The sequence below is a fragment of the Haematobia irritans genome, chromosome 1, assembly GCF_050003625.1.
Source record: "Haematobia irritans isolate KBUSLIRL chromosome 1, ASM5000362v1, whole genome shotgun sequence".
In the NCBI taxonomy this organism is placed as follows: domain Eukaryota; kingdom Metazoa; phylum Arthropoda; class Insecta; order Diptera; family Muscidae; genus Haematobia; species Haematobia irritans.
This window is the reverse complement of record NC_134397.1, coordinates 94,289,054-94,295,738: the sequence shown is the minus strand read 5'-3', so window position 1 is coordinate 94,295,738 and position 6,685 is coordinate 94,289,054. Positions and strand designations below refer to the sequence as shown.

The 6,685-nt window shown below is 32.6% G+C and overlaps 1 long non-coding RNA gene across 1 annotated transcript; it reads left to right on the top strand.

Moving 5' to 3' along the window:
• The first annotated feature begins 348 nt into the window (after positions 1 to 348).
• On the top strand, positions 349 to 979 carry LOC142240138 (uncharacterized). The gene is made up of 2 exons (XR_012723176.1): positions 349 to 421; positions 477 to 979. It is a non-coding gene; the product is annotated as an uncharacterized LOC142240138 (long non-coding RNA).
• The last annotated feature ends 5,706 nt before the right edge of the window (positions 980 to 6,685 follow it).

Sequence of the window (6,685 nt, the reverse complement as noted above, 5' to 3'; positions counted from 1 at the left end):
TTCTTCATATGTACATACACACATACGTGTCATACATGTGACTTCTAGTTAACTCAATAATTATGAAGCCTTGAGTCAATTGAATATTGTTCAAACTCACTTCTTTTCGATCAGAAATGAGTTACCTTTTTACCCACTCAAAATTGATGCCTCTGTAAGCAAAATAAAGTCATAGAAAAAATCAAATAAGTAAACAAACAAATATATTTACGGCCATAAATGTCGTTTGGATTTTTTATATACATTTCAGTTTAGCTTTTGATTACAAAAAATTTTTCCGATGGATTGCGGTAAGTAACACTTAAATACATAACTAAAATGCAACTTAATAATTTAAATTTTTATGTAGAATTGGGGTAATATTGAAGGAATAAATGGAAACTCACAACAAAATTTTAATGGACCGTTTAATGTTTATTGGGTATGGTAGTAAATCAATTTATTATTTTCTTATATAGATTATTGTTATCTATTAGATGAAATTGTTTGTAATGGAGGTAAAGATCGAGGGAAGCCATTTTGGAGTTCCTGATGAAGCCCACATGCAATCAACGTCTACAACAAAATCTCAAAGGAAATGAAATCGAAAGAAATTAAGGCAAAACTCATACACTGATGTGGCAGCCGCTGGCCGATGAATAGGAACCATCGGGCCAATCCGCTACAAAGAACCCGCCGTCGTGGGATCGGACGCTCAAGCCAAGTGCCACGTGACATCTTTTCGCTTGCCAAGCTAAACCTATCCGACTCACCACCAGATCAACAACTTAAACGCAGAGTTCCTTAAGTACCAAATAGCATAAAAATGGATGAAATCACAACAAACTGTTACAACAACAGCAATCAAGCCTTATATTAATAGAACTTATATTTGCGTTATATTATATTTTACTTTTTATTTCTTGTAATATGGTTACAAAGACTGAATATGTTTTTGATTATTTCAGAATAAAATGAATGGAAAATAATAATTAAAAAATATTTTATTAACCAGAGAGCTCACCATTAGCTAATCTAACAGCCTGTTTCTGTATGTCGAATGAGCTCTGTCGATCGACTAAAATGGAAACAAACAGCTGAATTTATAATCAAAAAACAGCTGTTTCTATGCATTTCAGTCGATCGATTGAACTCGTTCGACATACAGAAACAGGCTGTAATATATTATCATCCAAAAGCTAATTCATTTTGAGTTAACTTTTGGTTAACTGGAACTTATGCAAGATGAGTGTGAACTGACTCGTTCCAATGACAACACGTGTTAAAACTGAATAGGATTGTACGTGGGAAATGAGTTAGGTTTTGAGTTACATGTGGCTCGGTTATGACTAACAATTTATTAACTTAAAGTCACCACAATTTCCTACAGGGTTGTAATTCCTATTGCTTTCATATTTGTTTATGATATTCAACTCCGCATAGAATTCTAACGGTCCATATTCATTTGTCACGTATGCCAATCAATTGCTCCACCTAGCAAGAGGACAAAATCAATTTGGACATATCAGTCGATTAATAGGCATGGTCAAATATAAAATTATTTTAAAGCGCTCTTGCGAAGATTTAATTAACCTAAATAAATTGTTAATATATTGTACATGGAGTGCTCTTAAACATTTTTGCGACACAGCCAACCGTGCCGCAACAATCTTTGAAATAATTTTTACGTCTATATTTTAACTTTTATATTGTCACAAATAAAAGCAATATAAACTAAAGTGAAAATATTCGAAGTGTTCTACGCGAATAAAACTACGTTCGTAACGAAATAATAAGAAAATAAAATACTTGGTAAAAAAATATATTTGAAAAATATGTCTGAAAATAGTGATATTAATGGTGAATTTAACTGCAAACGTGTAATCAAGTGGACAACGATCGCATGGTATAATGCGACAAATGTAACCTATGGTACCACTTTGATTGTGTCGCAGTAAATAGTGAGGTAGCAGATGTGAGCAGGAATTGTGATATGTGTTCCCACATTGGGTTAGGCGAAAGTGGCGCAATACAAACAATAAACAATCATCCTCCTTGTTCCACGGCAAATCAACTTAATAAGCCGCAAGCAACGTCGTCACCAAATATTGTAGGTGAGGGGCAGCAAAGGGCAGTTGACAGCAACGGAAACCAACGAGGCAATACTCCGTCTTCGAGACCAATACTGCCAAAATCAAATCAAAATTTTGCACCAGGCATCAACAATAGTATTGCGCCAGTGTATACGGCCACATCCACATTGTCTGCTGCGACATTTTCATTTCCAATAAGCAGCAACCAACCAAAAATAGTTTCTATGCAATCTAATTGCCAAACTACATCGAACGTTGAGCTGCAACTGAAGTTGTTGGAAGAACAGCAGCGCATGCAGCAGAAATTCTTAGAAAAGAAATACCAAATTCTTTCACAAGTTGGGCTTAATGTTCCCATGCAGCAAAATACTTTCAAACTATTTAACTATTGGATAACTATTGGTTACATAGGTTACTATTGGTCACTAACATTAAAATTTAAAAAAGACAAATTGAAAATATTTAATATCTTTTGTTTACTAACATTAAATTTGTAAACAAAACTGACATCTGGATGTACTTGACTTTTGTTGTTTCTATTTTTTATAATACTGCAACTACCTGGGAATTATTTTACCATGCACATAGGGATGATAAATGATATTGACGAAAACGTACAAAAGTGTATTAAAAATGTACTTTTCGAAGCCAAAAGGTGTTAAAATTACATAATATCAAATTTAAACACTATTGTAAAAGTATACGTACATACATTTAAATCTAGACCTATTTTGGACAATTTATTTAGATTTTCCAAAAAAATGTTATTTTGCAAAATTGTATTTCTATAAAAATGTTGTAAAAATTTTATTTTTGCGAAAATTTTGTCAAAATTTTATTTCTATAGAAAATTTTGTCAAAATTGTGTTTCTATAGAAAATTTTGTCAAAATTGTATTTCGACAAAATGTAATGGTTTTAAGTTGAGATAAAAAACAACAATAATGATTAAAGAGAAACCAACAATAACAAACCAAACGAATGAAGATAGAGGAAGCACGCTCAAAAACAAATCCAGCCAACTACATTCAAATCGATGATTTGAGTTTGGCAAAGGAAAAGAGATATGCTTGCAAATTTGTTTAGGCAGAATTCGGAAGGTTCAAGTGTAGTTCACTTTGGGTTGAGTGAATTACCCGAAATTATTCTGATAATTGGTTGATAGTTTTGCTGCAAGTAGAGGATGCTGATGAGGAATTCCGAAACAGCTGTACATCCAACCATCTTGCAGTCTATAGGGCTTTGCCCAAATAAATTTGACAAGCATACTTTTCCTCTGTTGGTTAAGCTACACTTGTAGTTTAGTCAATGCACAGCTTTAAGCTGAAATCAAAAACAGCAATAAAAATGAGAACATATTTTTAATTCAATCTTTTCTTACAAATGAAATTTACAGAAAAAGGCAAAATAGGTTTAATGCAGTTCTTATAGATAATACATATCGCACCTATGAAACAAAATGGTAGTAACTTTAAATTCTTTATTTTCAGTAGAGTCAAAAATTGTAATAAAAAAGTATTAACTCTGAAGGCGAGAAAAGAGATATAACGGTATTTTTTAATGAAAGAATGTGTATCGTTTTTAATGAAAAGTCAAATTTTTGAGTTACTACGCTTTCTCTCTCTCTGGGTGTAATTGAGTGCTGGTTAAAAGTAAATAACACTCAAAAATCACCTTATTGAGAATGAAAAAGATAAATTACTAAACATATAGTCTTTTCTATTGAAATATTATTTCAAAAGTACTTTTAGCTGGAAATGTTATTGAATAGCTTGTAACTGGACATGACATAGAAAATCTGGAAACGAACGACGAAATGGCAGTGCTTGGTGATTTGTAGAAATTCGAAAGAATTTGGCAACGGCCAACCGACATATTATTGTTGCAATGCATATATTTGTTTTCGCTTGTGAAGGAGATCGTGGAAGTAGAGAACGATTGCGACTTTTTCATGGTTTTTTGTACGACGAGGATGTTGTTGAATTTAAGGAACAGGCAGAATTCATTAAAAACAATTTGTGTGCAGTTGATCTAGCTTTAATTTGCAATGTGTTGGGAATAGAATACGACGTTGACGACTTGTTTACGCACATATTTGCAAATGTTAAGAATGGTAGATTGTTAAAACGACGAATGGCATACGGACAGTGTTGCCAATTTGGTGCTTTTAGCACCAAATTTAGTGCTTTTTGATTTCTAAAAAGCACCAAATTGCCTTTTTGGTGCCTTTTCAAAAAAAGCACCAACTTGGTGCTTTCTGGCATTTTCATTTAGTGCTTTTGGTGCTTTTTTTATTTTGAACAGTATTAAGTTTAATTGATACAAAAATTTTGATTAGACTTTCAAGAACCGAAGAAACTCAAATTTATTGCCAAATATAGAATTTGATTGTTATGAAGTTGGTATTGATTATTTTTTAATTAATATTGTTATTTAGGGTATTCTGTAGGAAAGTCGGGCGATGAGTGTCGAATTTTTGAATTTGGTAAAGATGTCATTAAAAACGTTTGTATTAAATTCACAAAAGCACGCACAACTGAAATAAGACTCCTTCCATATATTAATATTTTGAAAGTTGAAAAACATCACTGATCAAAATGAATTGGACGAAAGCATTAAAACTGACTGACAAACAAAGTGTATACTTGAATGTTGAGTACTAAGTTCGAGTTTTGCCGCTAAAGTGAAAACTATATCAGTAAAAAAGGCATAAAATTATGCATATTTGCTGCAAATTTTATTATAACTTGATGGGGAATAGCCAAAAGCAAAGTTTGTATTCCTTAAAATGAATTATTAAAGAAATTGTAATTGTCAAAAAGTGACTATTTTAGCAGCTAAACTCGATCTTAAAACTACATCTTCTGAAGTTTTTTTTTTTTTTTTTTTTTTTTTTTTTTTTTTTTTTTTAGTAGAGCATTTAATTTTCGATTTTGTGGTGGAAGGTGGTATGTTAGAATTTATAATATATTTTTGGTGCTTTTTGGCCTTGGGGAGTTGGCAACACTGCATACGGATAACAACGACGACGCAGTTTCTAGTTTGAGTGAGAGTAAACACCGCAGTTTTTCAAGGTGGTGATGGTGTTTGCTTGTGTGCTGGAAGATACGCAACAAAGTTTCAACATAATGCTTAGTACTAAGTTCGTTTCTTCGAAAAACGAATATCTTCATCTACACGCGAAAAAATAATTCTTTCCTTCCAAACGAAATTTTAGACAAAAAAAGTTCGTTTCTCATTTGCTTTTCGTTGAAAGGAAGTGTAGTTGGAAGTTTGTGATAAACTTTTATTCTTTTCCAGGATGTAAAAACAATTTCATAAAGACTACCTCAAAAAAAATTTCTAGCTAATTGCATTTTCCCTCACATCTTTTTCACTTCCACGAAGTTTTTTTAGTTATTAGCACCTTTTTCTGTAATACAAGCTATGTAGCCGTTGTCATCAATAGACAATTACCAATATAAGTTATATTTATATAGCATAGCTTGCGGCGCCCACAAGCCGATTAAACAAAGTTTATTTAACAGAAAAATACATTTAGTTGGGCACCGTGGAGCAGTGGTTGCTACGTCGGAATTGCATGCCAAGGGTCGTGGGTTCGATCCCTGCTTCGACCAAAGTTTTTTTTTTTACATATTTTCCAGATATAGTCTGAAGATTCCGAAAAAATGTTCAACATTACATTCTACTATATTACATTTTTACTATGAACTGTAAAATGTGTCTTATTAAAGACCTAGACCCAGAAAAGAACAGTGTTTGATATAAACGAAATGGACTGTGTTGTTGGTTCAAAAATAACTTTTTTTATTGAAAAAATAAAAATTTTGTAACAAACGAATTTTTTTGGTGATAAAACTGTATACTTTTCGAAGCAATTCAAAAAACTCTAACAAAAGAAAAACGTTTTCGGTACACGCTTTGAAAACGTTTTTTTTTCTTTGCGTGTATCTCCGTAAATAGGGTCTCAAACGCAGGGATGTTAACATATTTATGCGAAATAATATGTGCGAAAATCCAGGGATGTATAAATATGTGTTTAAAAATGCTCAAAGCAAAGATTTCGCATTTATTCCGCACCAACGTTTTTATATGGAGTATAACAGTTTTTCGTGCGAAAATGTGATCTTAGTACTAGGATTACCGAAGAAAACAAACCATCAATAAACAAAGGAATAAGAAAACGCATGCAAATAGAAAAAAATCAGAATGTAAACAAAACAATGAAAGTTTGATGGCACAGTGCTGTACAACGAATGTTAGCACAAGATTTTCTATGAGTTTTCGAGAAATAGAGGAGCCAATCAGACCATTAAATCTTGAATCGAGGAAACGGCTGAAGTCATGGGATGGGACGAATTCCAGAAATATGTGTTTGGTAAGAAATCGCTAAAAGGACTCGCTAAACTTTTTATCTCTAGCGAAACGGGAATCACAACTTGGAATAAACTACAAGAGTCTCTGATAAATGAATTCGGACAGAAAATGAACACTGCACAGATTCACAGATTGTTGCATGAACGTAAGATTGGTAAAGAAGAAAGCGTGCACGAGTATTTCTTGCATATGAAGAAAATAGCTTCACGTGGTGTGGTGGGAAATATCGCATTAATC